The sequence below is a fragment of the Gobius niger genome (genome assembly GCF_951799975.1).
Source record: "Gobius niger genome assembly, chromosome: 11".
In the NCBI taxonomy this organism is placed as follows: Eukaryota; Metazoa; Chordata; class Actinopteri; order Gobiiformes; family Gobiidae; genus Gobius; species Gobius niger.
In genome coordinates this window covers 27,328,766-27,346,052 of record NC_136862.1, presented here as the reverse complement: position 1 = coordinate 27,346,052, position 17,287 = coordinate 27,328,766, and the positions used below count along the sequence as shown (strand labels likewise).

Sequence of the window (17,287 nt, the reverse complement as noted above, 5' to 3'; positions counted from 1 at the left end):
CTATTATTACTATTTATTTGTTTAAAATCCACGAGAAATAGATCCCACTTCTTCACCGTCTTTCACTGCGAGAACTATGAACAAACGCCGTTGATCCGCGTTGGAGCTGGTTTGACCAAGGTAGCAATTGTGGTTTTGCATGGAGCACATAATGTTCCACAATCTTCCACTCACTCCGTCACACGTAGAGTTAAGTGCTTCACGGGGTGCAAAAATCTCTGCTCCTGCACCACTTATAAAAGTCCCTTAAAGCTAAAGCTCATGCTAAGTTAGCGATTATTGAGAATAGAAAAGAGTTAAAAACTAGAGTCAGTTCTCATTTTAAAGGCTTAACATTTCTTGGGGCAAAGGAATGACAGTTGGAGTAAAGAGTCAGGGGCTGTTTCCCAAGTAAGCAAGACAATTGATGCTTTTTTGGCCTTGGAATGGCAGGAAATGCGGTAGTCGCCAGAAAATCTGTACTCTGTGTTTGTGAAAGGCGCTCACAATGTAGAAATAAATCCATGACAATAGGACAGGAATCAGTGTTTAAGAAACCATTTAATGAAACTGTTTATTTACACTATGCCATCTCTATTATGAGCACCAGTACTTCTTGTCCTTGTAATTTCTTATGGGGATTTACTGAGATTCTTTTGGATAGACATTTTCTAAAGATGGGGAACAGTACTGCGTGTTGAAAATCTGATGAAGGATGCAAATACTTCCCCGGTGGAGACGTCTGTGTTCATAACAGTGGGCAATTTTGTATTGAAGCTAATGGCTAATGGCCCTGGACATCTTGATTAAGTTGTAACTGTTGACAGTGGTCAAAACTCTATCCTAACTTTCCTGGCACACTCCTAGCATCGGGGACAATAAAGTTAACAAACAAACAAACAAACAAACAAACAAACAAACATTCTTCATGGGGACGAGTTCATAAACACACAATCTTGGCTCAAAGGAGCCAAGTGAAGCTGCACAGGCACGTAGTGCTAACACCAACAACTAGCCCGCTAAGAGTGCATGCAAGCAACCAGAGGTGGTTTTGTGAGAACAGAGTTCCCGTTTCCTCACTAATGGAAGTAACAGGCTCGGAGAAAAACTGCGTCCCTCAGACCCAGCTTTTCCTGAAGTGGCTGACAGACAGTGACTGACTGTTTAGGGAACCAGAGAAGGTGTTGGGCGGTGAAAGTGTGTCCTGATATGTTTATTGGTTTTAGCACCACACGGCTTGTTCTGTCTCCAAAACTGAAACGCTTCCTGTTACATGAGTGGATTTTACGAATATATTTCATCGTTTGATGGCTTGTTTTGATTGTACTTAAAGCTGCCAACGACAAACGTGAATTGCGGGTGCTGCCGTGTGTTTGTGGAGTTTGTAGACAGCCGCAGGGATATTGCGAGAGTGCAGCCATGTTTTCTTTGCGCTTCATCTGTTTACTAGCAGCTGGTAAATGTATTGTTTGGCGGGTTGTCTTCTGCTTTAAGATGTCGTGTCAGTACTGCAGTGCGTTGTAACTTCTGCCTTGTATTGTTGCTGTAGAATTGTTGTGTGTTGTGGCTGAGCTCTAGTTGGTCATCGACTGAAGGGAAACACTGATTCTGAGAGCTTTGGTGATCATGTTTCTAAAACAGGCTTATGTTCCAAGCAGCAATAGGTTTTTGTGCAGATTTGGTTGAAGCTTGGTCACTACTTTGTCTAGTAACTAGTTGCGTTTGTCATACTGTCGCACAATTACTAACACAGCTACTTTTGGAGAGAGGTAACGAGAAACAATAACCAATTAGTTTTTGAAGTTGTTCCAAACACTGCAAACTACTTTGTGATTGCTAAAAATGGTTCTGAACAAAATGGTCTCTGTATTTCTCTCTTTGTGAATACAAAAGATTGCCACGAGAATAAACAACAACAAAGAAACATGTGCGGCCCTTTTAAATTGTGTGTCCCCACTTTCAACACTCTCATAGTTCAAGTTTACATTCATTAACTCTTGTGTCAGATTTGGAAGAACTCTGTCCTCTACAACAAATCCCAGCGAACCCACGGCGGGACATCTCTAATTCACCTCCACATTCAGTCCCATTAGTTCCACCTGCACCTGACAGTTACCACAGCCAGCGCGGAGCCGTGTTGGCGAAAGGAGCTGTGGTTTGATGGATGTGCAGATTCGCCTGATAATGAGGTCGGTCAGGGCTCGTAATTGTCCCGACGCACTCAATAACATCACGTCTGACACGGTCTCTGCCGCGTTCGCTTTGTCTTTGGGTGGTTCATCGTAAAGTCGACAAAACAGGCCAACTACAAACAGTCAAGAATAAAATGAAAAGATGTGTGTGACGTTAGTATGACTGATTTTGAAAGTTTTCACGCTGCAGCACGTTGCGAACCAAGTCTGGTTAAAGGTGTCTCGACTTTGCTACAAAGCTCAGGGGTGTTTCCTCTGTACAATGTTTACCTGAGTGTGGGTAAGAAAGAACAAGAGGAACTGAATATACAGGATGACTGAAACATGCACAAATGAAAGCACCATCTCAGGTATGTTTTTGATGAGTAACTTTATACTGTGGTGAAAAGCTTGGAAAAAAAGGTCAGGACCCGAGACTGTAGAATAGCGATGGACTAAGTGAAGGTGGCTTCCCCGACTGAAGCTCGTTCATGCTAACAGTTTGGCAGGGTCCTTGGAGCCAGCTCAACAAAGGCTCCTGTAAAGGCATGGTGTCCCTTAGTTTTTAGTCTGGACCTATACAGTCTACAGTCTAGGACAAAGTTACAGATTGCCACTGCAGAGAGGATAGCAGGAGATTAACATGTTTTCCACCCATTGAACTAAAAGATAAGGTATGCAGAGACAGCAAGACAGCGACCTTTTTTCCCCGACAGCCTAGCATTAGCATTTAGCCATTAAGCATCTCAGATCTTTTCAACATTTAGGTGACATCTAAGCCTAGTTATACATCACTAATGTGCTGACCTTTTGACATTTTACCTAAAGCAATACAAAGTAATTTGTTTACCCTAATAAATCCTTTCCGTAGCCACTCTGGGGGTAATACAATTGTTAATGGGATGATTGGAGGGTCTTTCATCTTCGCCTGGTGTTTCTAGCCAGAAAACCACAATTGCAACTTGACTGCCACCGGACCGATGCTATCAATATGCACTAATAGAATCACAAAGAAGAAGCTAACAAGCTAACAGGCAAAGCTAACTGCGGGCTAGCACCACTTAAAACCGTATTTACAGCCAAGTTTGAGTGAAAAAAAATATTTCCATTGTGTAATTGGATGTACAATATCCCTCTCTCCCTTCGCCTTTTCTGTCACCGTAGTATTTACTCTCACGGACAATTAATAGGTTGAAAAATCGCGACTTACTACAACACCTGCAGTTGCGCTGATGGCCTCTAGGGGCAGGAGTTACTTAGTACTTTACTGTGTAAAAGTAGCCTCTAAGCTAAATGGCTTCACCATTCATTTGAAATGGGACAGAACAATCAATGACACAAGTTGGGGACAGTTCAGGAAGAGGTATTGCTAAACGAACTTCACATTTGTTGGAACAGGCTCAGATAGCTAACGCCATTTCTGTGATTTTGTTTTTTCCAAGTTGGCTGGGAGGCAAGTTGGGCTTGACCTTCCCCAAAAGTTTCCGCTGGACAAATTTCCAAATAAAAACTGCAAATAATGTAAGATAAGCTTTATGAATAACTTTGTGGCTTGATACAAAGTACGCAACACAAATCCAACTCAAGTGCGGTGCAGAAATTGACTTTGTTGGTGACTACCTCTGGACAAAGGTATAAATCAGGACACAATGAGAACATTTAGATCCGAGCCAGGACAAAACCAAGTGCCAAAACAGGTCCAAACAATTATGTAATTACACGTTGACGAGCTTTGAGGAGTGCTCCGTGTTGTCCTTGGGTAAACCGATTTTCCAATGAGTTGCTTTGGTGCCGAGAGCCAAAGAAACAGACTGTGTAATAGAGCTAACAGTCAGAGAGGGCTTTATTTTTGGCCCATAATTCATGCAAATTTGCCCTGGGACGCAGACAAACTCCTGCCCCGCTCGCTCCCGGGCCCTCTCCAACAATCGACTTTGCGCTTGACTTTGCCCACGCTCGCTGCCGATTATGCTTTGACGAATTAGATCTCGTTAGATGATTTTTGTTTGTTCCGTTTGTCGGGAATTTGTAAAGCAAGCGAATGGGAGGGAGATAGACAACTCTGCGCGGTGAATGGCTAAGTGGTCGAAATTAGGGAGTGGATTGCGGAGGCTGGGAAAGAAGGCTATTAAAAGTCTGTGCGGAGGAGCGAGGTCTTTGGGAGGCAATTTGCCAGAGAATAAATGTGAAAACAGCCGCTCGGTCCTTACCTGCAAATGAAACACTCTCTGGTCAGAACGAAGCTCCTCCTCCGCGCTTCACACGGCCGACCATTTCCACTCCTGATCCCGGCGAATCCTGAATTAGAGGGAGACAAGAGAAGACACCATTAACCCATGTTCATGAAGTACTTACTTTGATGGATAATGTAAACTAAATGTGGGTATGTGTTTATAACAGTTTTACACAAGGGGAGAGGCAATGCTATGAAAAGGTAAAGTTGCTTCTTTGATGTAGGAAGATGGACAGTTCCTTATTCCAAGGGTAGTACTGGGACTCGCTCATGACCCTTATGTACAGTATGGCAGTGGAACATAATCAAGAGGAAAACCCATATCTTTTGGGCCAGAAAAAAAAGGTAACTTTCCCTCACAGTTGAGCCATTAGTTAAAAGGCATAATCTGGGCTTCAACCTGTTATCTGCCAGCTTAGGTTTAGTGTAACCTATAAGTTATTATATTAATAAATGAGTATCAAATACTAAGAAACTGGGCTAGATCAGAAGTACTAAATTCGGCTCTAGGAATGGAGTAGTGAAAACGGAACACCAAGCTTTAACCAAGTTTAAGTGGTACCAAATGATATATTGTGATAAGTCAAAAAATAAACAAACATGTATAACAACAATATTCGAATGGCCATTCACACATTTCACAGTGCATAGAACTGTCAATATGTACACTATTTACATTCTCCAAATTCTTCTTTTCTACCAACAATGGTATTATTGCAACAGATGGAAAAGTTCATATGGCCCCATAACTTCCACGTTGGGGTGGCAAAATCCAGGGGGTTTGGTGAGGGGACAGGGCAAGGAACAGTTCACAAAAGGGACCGCGATGAACGGGTTGCGTTGTTGGGAACCAAAAGAAACAAAAATAGTTAGAGTTAGAGTTAGCAATTATTCACACACAAATCTCAAAACATATTGACTGCAGAGCTTACAGCCCATATGCCAGTGTGATACCCCATTTGAAAGCCAAGACCTTCTAGTTTCTAAAACTATGTGTAAGATCTGTTTGAAACACAAATCACATCACATTTTCCGTTCCTAACCCTTGTCATAACCCCTGACCGTAACCCTAACCCCTGATCAGGGGGCACAGCAAGTAACAGGTTGGTTCCAAACCTGGAATTAGAAGGTATTCTGCACAAAAGGCCGGATCATACGGCTTATTATTTTAATTAACAAAATGGGAAAACATCCCATGACTAAGAAACATGTGCAAAAAACAACCCAGTTCTGTTGGCAAAAAAATGCTCATTTTTATTATTGGCAGCACTGGCTCCAGCTTGAGCGCGGGGGCTTTGAAGGGAAAAAGTTTGAAAACCACTTCTTTCAACATTGACAATCTATCAATAGTAATAACAAAAGTATTAAAATGAGGAAAAATATAGCCCAGCCAGACGACATGCTTTTGTTATTATTGACAAAGATGTGTCTGGGACCGGGAGAGATTGACAAGCATATTAACCAATCAGAGAAAAGCCAGATGACACAAGCAGCATGCTGTATGTTTTCTAAATGAGGAAGTTTGTGGTTGTACGATGGCATTGGCCAGTAGAGCGTTTTTGGTAACAAGGGGTCATTAGCAACGTCACATTTTTAACTGCAGAAGCAATCGTCCCCACAGGTCAAACCAATGTGCAACGGCTTCAATGTACATTTGGAACAGGACAACAGTAAGAGAAGATGAAGCATCAACATACTTCTTCACTGTCCTGGTGTTTTTGACCGTGTTAAACGTTCTCTTTTATCACTCTCAGAAGACGATTTGTCGTCACACGTCACCCTCTAAGTTCACCACATGAAAAAAGCATTACACAGGCACATACAGGTACAGGACTGGCTGGCTTGCCAGGCTAGGATCACCCTAGAGACAGCCTCATTAATGTGAACTTTTGCTTGTAGTTCACAATTACTACAGTAGATTCTAGCATTGCTTTAGCATTTCAGTAGCTAGCAGTTTTTAACTGTGTTGTTTACCTACAAGTTTATTTAGCTGGAACCACAGAAATAAAAAATCGATCCTAACGTATACGGACAGTTAGTCTGTTAGCCTGCTCAAAGTATCTTCTTATTGCCGTTAAACATCACAAAAAACGAACAAGCCAAATGTCAACCCATCGACCACATTTAGGTCAAAACCTCGTGAGAAATCATTAATGAATGTACAGACCTTTTCAGATTTTACTATAGAAACAACTTAGTGTATAAAATGGCCTCTGTGCTCAATGCTAACTCAATTTCAGTTAAGCTTTTGCACACACCTGGTGGCCTTCCAACCTTATATTATGTTATCCATGGAGAATCCACAGAAACTACATGAATGCCATGAAAAGGACAAAATGTACCTCGCCATGATTCAGTATTGTGCTTGTCCCCATTCATTTGTATGGGGACGGGCCCGGGATTCGACGGCTAACAAAGTGTGGGCATTTGTTGGAACAGGCTCAGATAGATATAAGCATTTCTATGATTTCTATGGGACTATGTGAGGTGGGAACCTGTTGGCTGTAACCAAGCTCAGTTGTTTGGAATTTGCAGTTTTTATGATATGGTGAAAATGTGTCTAGCCTGTTATATAGGAACTTGGAAAAAGTCTAACGCTAAATATGATCATTCAAGGCTATAAAACCAACGTAGAAGTGCAGTACCGGCCTCGAAGCGAAAATATCCCAGTCAATAAGCGGCAGTTCGGAATAAAAATCACTCATGCTTTCTGTGGTGCTGTGTGCGGAGCGAGGAAATTGAAATTCCGGGAAAGTTAGTGATAATACAGTGATGGAGAAGTCTCCGTTCAAAAGCCATGGGTTGTTTTTTTCCCTCTCTTTCCTGGAGAAAGTCTGTTCACGCACAGAGCCGAGCCGAGGTAGCAGAGGCGCGACGTGACACAGGGAAATTGAGGGAAAGACGGAGAGCTCCCGGACACATGCATGAGTGGGAACGGAGAAATGAATCAACGGGAGAAAGGCGGACGGGAGGCGAGGCAGTTGTTAGAAAGGAGCGCGAAGAGGTCACAGGGATCCCTATGCGAAGTACACATTTCTATTACGTTATGGCAATAAACTAATACTGCTTTCACCTGGAAACCTTGGAATACCGTTGCCACATTTGGACATGTTTTTGAGTAAATAGGTGGACCGGTAGTGACAGAAATATTAGCCAAAAACTAAGACAAATGAAAATGTGCATTTCGACAGTTACCGAAGTGACCAAAGAATTTTCATCCGCCCACCGTCTCATTTTCCAATAATAGAGTTTAACTCAATTCTAGTTCCGTGTTTTTAAAGCGGGGGTATTATGCTTTTTTCAATCACATGGCACCAGTCTATATCACACTACAATGATGACGAAACCTTCTGTTGGTCTGTAAATGCAGTAAATTAGAATAACTGCCTTGTATAAAATTGCTCTCTCAAAATGGCTGTAGTGAATGTCTTGAAATAGGCCTCTGTCTCTTTAAGAACCTCTGACCCTTTCCGACACGCCCCCTCCGCACGCTGTCTGTGGCATCAGTGGGTCTGCGTCTGCACGTGGCCATAGCCAATCGTATCATCGTATCCGATGACGTATGACGTACCCACTTTAAACTTTCGAGCTAAACTATTTAGAACACGGCCTAAAACTTGATTGAAAAATAGCGTCGCGTCTGCTGCTGTCATGTTTGATCCGATTGTTTTTTTTTAAATCCATAAATAAACTACAAGCTTCCATATATCCAATAGCGTGTCATCATCTTGCCGTCCCTTCTCGTTCTGTGATAGGTTCCCAATTCAATGCGAAAATTTCGGCCATGGTCCCCAGGCTGTTGTGCAGTTCCAAATGATTTGAGCGCACACAGCAGCATGGCGTTAGCCAGGTTACCCGCGATGACAAACCGCTCAGAACACGTCTGGTGAGGGAATATCATGCTTGGGTTATGTTTCTGTGACACGATATTATCTGGAAAGTGCAGATTGAAACACTTCTGTAGAAGTAGAAGACGATGGTGAAGGAAGCAAACTATTTTTCCAGGTGAATTTTTTTTTTTTTTTACAAGAGAACACAGTTGTGAATAGTAGCTCAAAAGGAATTGTGTGATATCTCTCCTTTAACAAATGCTGCTAATTTCATATTTCTATTTAATTGTACTTAATCAAGCAGCTCTACTTGTTTTCAAAGAGTTTTTTTTTTAGCGACAAGATCGATCGCAGATTTGAGGAAGAAACCTTTATTTTTGTGAGCGAGCTGCTGAAGGAAGAGGATTTGCTCTGTTCTGCCCGGGTTCAGAGGCCCAGCTGTAAGCCCTGGATTTGTCCCAGTCTTGAGGGAGCCTTACTGGGGTTTACTGTAGTCGCGTGGAAAGACCCACCGGAGGAGCCAGGTGCGCTAATCCAATCGGACCGCCATAAAGGGCCATTACCGAACACATCTACACATGCACAGCTGCAGCCTCGCCCCGGCAGCTGTTGCCGAGGCGAGTGACGCTGCAGAATCCTCAAGTTACCGCAAGGTCTCGGCAAAGAACTGCAGAAATGGAAATTTTGATTTCCCCAAACTCCTCACACCTGCCGCAATTTCTTTTCTGGATATTGTATTTTGATATGAATAGAGCAGTGGTTTTGCAAACTTTTACACCAAGAACCATCTCATAAAATACTGTATATCCAAGTACCAGCAGGCCTGCATCAGGATCAAATCAGGACAGAATTTGGGCGTGTTTCCACAGCCTAAACCAGGGATCTCCAACCAGTGGTTCAGCAGCTACCAGTAGCTCTCCAGCCCTTTCTTAGTAGCTCGCCAATAACTTTCTTAATTTCTATATTACGCTTACTACATCACATTTTAGCAGGATTTTCTGTTTGTTTTGAATATGTTAAACAGAATCTGCAATCGTTTAGGTAAATAAATATGGACAGAATTCATTCATTCATATATTTTCTTTGGCCATGCTCAATAACTAGAATCTACTACACAAAGGCTGCCTGATATAAAATCCTCCTAAGTCGTATACACAAGTATGTTCGAGACATAAGTAGCTCCTTGACGTTTTTGCTCACGAGGTAAAATAGGTTGGAGACGTCTGACCTAAATAAGCACACATTTATCATATTTAACTGAGCACACTGCGCCATAGTCTGTGTTAATGGCAAGTTGCCAAAAACGGTAAAACTAGTTTTTTTGTTTCAATTACGAAACCAGACACTCTAATGAACCTTATGTATGATTTTGGTAGCTCTGTGACGAACAGAAGTGAAATACATGACGATCAAAAACGTGTGAAATGTCACAAACTGGACATTTAATTTATATTATTCAGTTTAAGATAAGATAAGATAAGATGATACTTTATTGATCTCACAGATGGAGAAATTGCATTCGATGAGAGAGCATCCGGCAGCAGCACCCATTCTTTTTTTTAGTCCGAGGGGGTGTGGTGTTGACAAAGCAGAGGCTTCCCAGAATCCCAAAGATCGAAACAGTTGAGATTTTAACATAACTCTGCCTTTTTAAATGGTCAAAATTGGTTCAAGGACGGCTGAGAAACATCCTGTTAAAGTCTTCAATCCGAGAACCAGACTGTTTAAATGCACACAATCGGGAAAAAAATATTGATCTGTGGCAACACACAGTGTTTCAAAACGTGTCAACAATGCTGTTGTTGAAAATTTACTTTAAATGGAAATATTTAGGCATTTGCCTCTTCCCATAAGGTTAGTGCCTATCCAGAGAGGAGAGAGGAGTTAATCAGAAAGGAGAGCGTTGCATAAAACCCCCGTCATCTCCGTTTCTAGAAAAAAAAAAAAAGGGATTTTCTCTGTAGATTTCTCAGGAACCGAGGTACGTGGAATTAAACTGTTTTCACCTACGGAGAGCTTAGAGTCTCTTTCAAAAGGGCCATAGCATGTGTCCATAGCTATAACATAGAATATGCTGTGGTGCTACAAATATCATGAAAAATCATCTGGATTGTTGGCACTCAACAGCTAAATCCCCAAAAACAGCGCGGCACACAATGTGTTTAAGTAAAATGTTGAGCAAAACTACGATTTCTTATCAACAACAGTTATTTCCGGCTGGGCACTCAATACAAGAATAAAAACCATACAGCTCCTGTTTGGAAAGCTTCTAGCACTTATCAAATCCATCACATTCCATGATGAGTCTTTAAAGAGGGGTGTTTTGCTTTTTGTAGGTATTTGGTCATCTCAAACACATCTTTATCACAATCTGACGCTTTGATGGTTAGAAAATTCAACACCGCACTCTCCCAAAACAACTCCCTTCGCTTCACAATAAAAAAAAAAACTGTGTAGCTACTGTCAATTTAAGAAAACAAAAAGTCTCAGAGTGGGCTGCCGCGTCTTGCCGTCGTGAAAGGCTGGAAGTTTTTGCTTATCGGTGCCTTGCGATGGAAAAAAACGTTTTTCAAGAAGTAAGGAAAGCATATGGCTAACCTTTTCATGGTTCTGTCTGGAATGCTCCAATGGCCTTACACTTTCCAATAGTGAATCATCGACTTAGACCTGATTAACAGGTTTAATGAACAAAATCCCATTGAAATGTACTAGAGATTACAAGTGCAAAGGACAAAGCGAATGACAACATTTCCAAACACCCCCTTCCACCCATGTGTCACTGTAGGTTTTGCTCCGCCGTGTGTGGCCACTGCCTCTCTGTGCTCTAAGCTGCTGCAGTATCTGTGCGAGCTGTGAGTCGCTTACAGCCGACGCCACGACGGGATTACGGCGGATTAGACTTATTTCAAATATCCTTTCCACTGGTCCGTGAACCTGCAGCACAGCACAGGAGTCGCATCCAAAGGCATATCTGCTGTCGCTCACGGGCTGCGGAGGTGGCGGTCTTCCCGGGCCAGAAAAGACTAAGCCACTGTCTGGATGTAAAACTTAAGCCAAGGGTCACCAACCTGTGGCACGGAAGAGGACCCGGTTTTAACAAAAGGAGCACTTTAAAATCTTAATCAAGCAACGCGAAAGAAATCTGTTTGGTGCAAATTACAACTAAATTGCATCCAACAAGTCTTACAAACATTTCATTTTCAGCTGCCAACAACTTCCAGGAAACGATCCGAGGCCAGAGGGAATGAAACAATTTGTGAGTCAAATGTGAGCCACGGAAGGATCAAGGCGGAAGAGTCACCCTGAAATTACACCCCGCACGTATATACACGCAGCACCATGCATCAGAGCGGATCCCTGCAGCGCCGTATCCTGTCGGAGCAGATGCAATGAAAGGATAACGCAGATGTAAGATGGTAGATATAACTCATGGATATAAAGACGCTGACGTTAGAGCTGCTGGGAAACAGGAGGGCCAAGAGGAAGACCGAAGAAGAGATGTATGGATGACGTGAAAGACTAAAAAAAAAACGGTGCACAGCAGGCAACTCCCAAAGCTCAGCGCTCCTGGGCACGAAACTAGTTCAAAATCTGGAGAAAGGTTTGTTCCATATTCCAAGATGACGATGCCAGGATTCATCGGGCTCACATTGTGAAAGAATGTTTCAGGGAGCGTGAGATGGACTGGCCGGATCTCAACCCCATTGAGAATCTTTGGGATGTGCTGGAGGAGGCTTTGCGCAGTGGTCATACTCTCCCATCATCAATACAAGATCTGGGTGAAAAATGACAGCTATACTAGATCTTTTGACATTGCAGAAGCTTATTGAAGCAATGCCACAGCGAATGTGTGCTGTAACCAAAGCTAAAGGCAGTCCAACCAAATGTTAGAGCGTGTGACTTTCTTTTTTTCTGGTCAGGTAGAGTATTTCTGTCAGTGAAACTGCCAGAGCAACAATAATGCAACACTCTGATGCGGCGTTTAGAAGATCAGCATCAAAATGCTTCAACTTGTCAGGTTTTAAGGCCCCCTCCACAAATCACTGCACTCTTGGGTAAAAACAAAAAAGTAAACTTTGTTCCCACACAGAGCATACATATCACTGTGCAGCTGATCACCCAACAGCGTTTAATCATGGACGTTTACATGCAGTCAATAACCCTTTCAAAACCAGTATAGCAGCAATAACCACATGCATGCACACACACACACACACACACACACACACACACACACACACACACACACACACACACACACACACACACACACACACACACACACACACACACACACACACACACACACACACACACACACACACACACACACAATCTTGTACTTCTATCTTAGTGAGACATAATGTATTGCCCAGACCCTAACCCTAAAGCTAGGGCCCCTACACCTAACCTTAACCCTAACCCTCATCGAAACCTAATTCTAACCCTAACCCTTAGTTTAGTTTAGTTTAGTTTATTTATTTATTTGAACAGGGACAGTGTACAATATACATTAACCTCAAAGGGAGAGATGCATTGTACCAGGTTATAGCACTTGTGCTAATTTCCACCTGTAGTCCCTGGGCAGACTGATGTCAACAAAGTCATAAAAATACTAATACAGAATAATACATTTCCCCAAAAACAGCATTAAAATCAACACACACTTCATTCATTCAAAGCATTAGATTTCACGCCCTTGCATACACACCAATTACAGGACATTATGGGAACAAGTTTGTTTTAAAATAAGCCATTTTTTAGCCTGGTGTGAAAAAGTGTTAAAATTTACACATGTGGTCAGCTCTGTTGGCAACATATTCCACTGTTTGATGGCCACACTGGAGAAAGCGGAGCTGCGGAGTGCGGATTTACACTGGGGCATCCTACACTCGCCCCGAACAGTCGACCCCTAAAACCACACCTTGACCCTCAAACAGTCCTTCAAATAAGCGAGGAAAGCCCAAAATGTCCTCACTTTACAAACATGTCCTCACTCTGGTGGTTAAAAACTCAAACTGGTCCTCACAATGTCATAAGTACAAGAACACACACACACACACGGATTTCGAGCTTAATGTGTCTATCGTATTATTTAAAAATGACCCCTGGGTTGCTCCTTTTTCAACCCAAATATTTAGTCATAAATGTATATATCGGAATATCCACATCAAAAGAAACATTTGTTTTTGTTCTGCGCATGTTCTATCCGCAAGGAATCTTGGAAGTACTTGAACGTGCAGCCTACCGGAAATACAGATGCAGCAGTGTCGCACTTTGAGAGCGAGGAAAAAAACAACTTTGTTAGTGTGTTGTTGTTGGCGATAGAAAGCACCCGAGATAGCATATTCATGTCATGATGCTCTCCGTGCGTCGAGACGTCCGTCCGACGCGGTTCTTCCCAATCGATTACAATTACCATGTATACAGGAGCAACTCTGTCAGCTCACACGTGCCCCTGTTTCAGATAGGGAGTCGTTGGTGTCGTGGTCTTCAGCCCTGTCCACGGAGGAACAGAAGAACCCCGCCTACAGGGACTGGACAAGAAGAACTGAAGCTCCAACAAGGACTGGACGTTCTGCGATCTTGGCCCGTCAGCTGAAGGACTCCCATCGGCCCTGTGTCTCTATAGCCTGTCCTTCTGTGGTTCTCCCCGAGGTTTTTCTTTTCTACCACTGGGTTTTTGAGTTTTTCCTCACCGTGTCAAAGAGTCTAAGGACGGGAGACACCCACATGGCTCGTCACAACCAACTTCGGTGCTTAGTTGGACATTATGTTTGCCTGGATGCTTCATTTGCCTGAACTTTACATTGTCTTGCTTATTGTTCTTTAACGTTTGTGCATCGTACTTTAAATGTGTTTCCATTATGTAAGGCGACCTTGAGTGCTTGAACAAATAAAATGTATTATTATTATTGAAACCGGTTAGTCCAAATGTTTCAGAAACCGAAATATTAACCTGAATCATGATGCCATGTAAGCGTAGTCGATGGGTTTTCAGAAACTGCAATTGCAAAATGATCCATCAACCCTTCGCTTCATGTGTACCATCAATGACAAATGTTCAAAAGAGCGAAAATGTTCCTAGAGCGTCAGTGAGAAAAACGTTAGCAGCCCCATACAGGACAGCACGTATTTGATATCCACATGTTTCACAAACCGCCATTTGCATTTAACTGCAACCATTACATCGACTTGAATATTCCTTTTTTTTTTTTTTTTCTCCTCACGGATTTCCAGATTAATGTGTCTATTGTATTAAAAATGCCAGTGGCTGCTTACAAACGCCCTCCATTTCTCACAGCGATTTGGAAAGAGCCATTTGTCACAAAACAATACGCGACAGATTACTGAAAATAAACAACAGCGGCGCGTTTAGTCGGCGCCGCGCCCGAGTCATACATTTCCAGGAGATTGCGCTGTCAAAAGTCGGGTTTGGGCCCAAATGCTTCGCACGATTAGCATTTATAACCATCAGACAGTAAGCGTATTTCCACCGCGCAGTGATCCCGGCCCAAAGGGATTCGGTTATTCATGATTGCTGTTTGCGTTGCACCCAAAACGTTGCCGGCACCGATCGGAAACAACACTGAGGAATGTGCAGAATTAGCCAGAATGGTCGGAAACGTGTGCCATTTGAAATTATGGACATTTGAATGATTGATCGCAGCTAAAGCGTCCAATCCGTCATCTGAACTGGGCCGTTTTTACTGTTTTCACCTCTCACCTTGAGGTTTTGTCAGCAACTAATGTTCTTGGAACAGATTGGATTTATACTGATCTCGTAGATGCCAGGGCTATATTGAAAAAAAAAAAGCAATGTGTGTGCAATCTCGCAATAGGCATATTATTGGGATATTTCACTAAACTCTTAAAGGGGGAGTATTATGCAAAATCGACTTTTTCAAGCTTTACATCATGTTATTATGTCATTCCCTCATTAAAAACATGCCTGAAGTGTTTCCTTGGCTCATTCACGTATTTTTGAGTAATCTGTAAAAACTGATGGCGGCCATTTTAGGGATAGGTTTGCCTGAGTCCTCCTAGGAACGCCCCCACCTCCTGGAGACGGCTATTTCAAAACATTCGCTACAGCCATTTTGAGAGAGCAATTTTATACAAGGCAGTTATTTTAATTTACTGCATTTACAGACCAACAGAAGGTTTGGTCATCATTGTAGTGTGATATGGACTGGTGCTATGTCATTGAAAAAAGCAGAATACGCCCTCTTTAACAGAGCACATTTCGCGTCAAAATAGCGACTAAAAAACGAGACGTAAATGAGGATGAAAACGCAGAAAACAGCCGCCAAAAAGGGGATGATCAAAACGCAACAAAACAAGTGAAAACCAGGCCATAAAAAAGTAAAAAAGCAACAAAAAAGGACCAAATTTACGATGAAAGAGTGACGACAACGCAAGAAAAAAAATCTTTCCACTTTCAAATGAGGTGTTACACTGACCCATAGTGCTGTAAGCTTTTAGAATTGGGTAAGAATAAAATAAATTCCAAATAAACAATCCTCACAAAGACACACAAACAAAGCATAAATGAGTCTGTATGTCTTTCTCTTGGCAGCCAGCACAAGACGAGCAACCATCTGTGTTAGTCAGCAGAGAGAGATTAGATGTGGTAGAACAATTTGATCATCGTGGAGTAGTTTTTGATCAGAATAACACTCTGCTATTTGTAGCCCAAAAATGTAAAGCTATTATTAACAGCCAAGACAATCTTGCGGCCTCCCATAAGCAATGGCCTCCTGTAACGAAGGATACAGTTCATGGACAGCTTCCTAGATTTCAGAATCTTGGTCCGAGCAAGACCAATGTTGGGCTTTGGGCCTGGATTTCACCGTTTTGTCCTTGTGCAGAGCCGGGGTTTAACAAGCTTGTGGTGTGCGCGTGAAGGACAAGCAATTAGGCAGGCAATGTTAAAGGACGACGAGGGAGGAAGAGATGAGGCGAGGCTGTAAAGGGGAAGAGCTCACAGGTGCTCCTGGTACGGGTCCAGTCAAAGACACAAGTAGGACAAGCACGGAACCGGGTCTGAAGGGTTTTCGCAGTCATTCGGACGACTTCCGAACGTCAGCGGGAATCACGGAGGAGTTCGAAGACAGCATCCGCAAGAGTTAAAAAGAAGTCAGTGCGAGGAGTATTTCCGGATGTTGTCGGCGTCCTCTTTCCTGTTTGGTACAATCTGAACCGGAGCGTGAACAGAAAATCGACTCGATCTGTGTTTCTGTTGGAGAGTCCCGACTCAACTGTGAGACGAAGTTTCTCAGGTGAATAATGGAGGCATGGGTGACGGAGGACAAAGATGAAGATGAGATGGAGCGAGAGGAGGCGGTGAGGAGGAAGAGGAAGGAGGGGGTGGAAGAGCTGGATGCCACGCTCTGAAACAGGGACAAACCCAGGAGACAGTGCACCCAAGGATCTTTAATAAAACTAGGACATCGCCGTAGTAATATGCTGGAACGATTCTGGCGGCCATCTTGTGCCTGGCCCTTCTAACTCAGTGCAATGTAGTCAAATGGAAACCACCACTTATTTCCTTAATACTGTTTTGATCTATTTTGAGTGATTTCATGACTATGATGATTATGACTGACCTTGTGTCCTATCTAGCAAGAAAGTAATGTTTTTACAGTTTTTCAAATGTTATTTCAGTTTCAAAGGCCTCAGCTACATTTGTTCATGGCGGGTTGTCTCGTGATCAGAAGGTCAGGGTTTCAAATCCCAGCTCCTGCAAATGCACACTGTCGCTGTGTCATTGGGCAAGACGCTTCACCCTACTTGCCTCCAGTGTCTGCATACATTGTTGTATGGATGAGACAGTGAATGGGTGACTGGTTCCTTTCCTGTAAAGCGCTTTGGGCCTGATGAGGTAAGAAAAGCACTATATAAACAGTATTTCTGTACATTTTAACACAACATAACCAATATTGAACACGGGACAGTGATACATTGAACCATGACTGAACCACTGAACCATGACTGACTGACCATCCTGACTGAGATACCTAGACTAAGAAGTAATACAACCAATCACAAACAATGACTGTATCTCACATTCT

The 17,287-nt window shown here is 42.7% G+C and overlaps 1 protein-coding gene across 1 annotated transcript in view; it reads right to left on the bottom strand.

Moving 5' to 3' along the window:
• sgcd (sarcoglycan, delta (dystrophin-associated glycoprotein)) overlaps nt 1-17,287 on the bottom strand; it is a 426,694-nt gene that overhangs the window by 300,968 nt on the left and 108,439 nt on the right. The window contains exon 3 of the mRNA XM_079565997.1: nt 4,361-4,448. The gene's annotated coding sequence lies outside the window, so the exon portion shown is untranslated. The remainder of the gene's footprint in view (nt 1-4,360; nt 4,449-17,287) is intronic.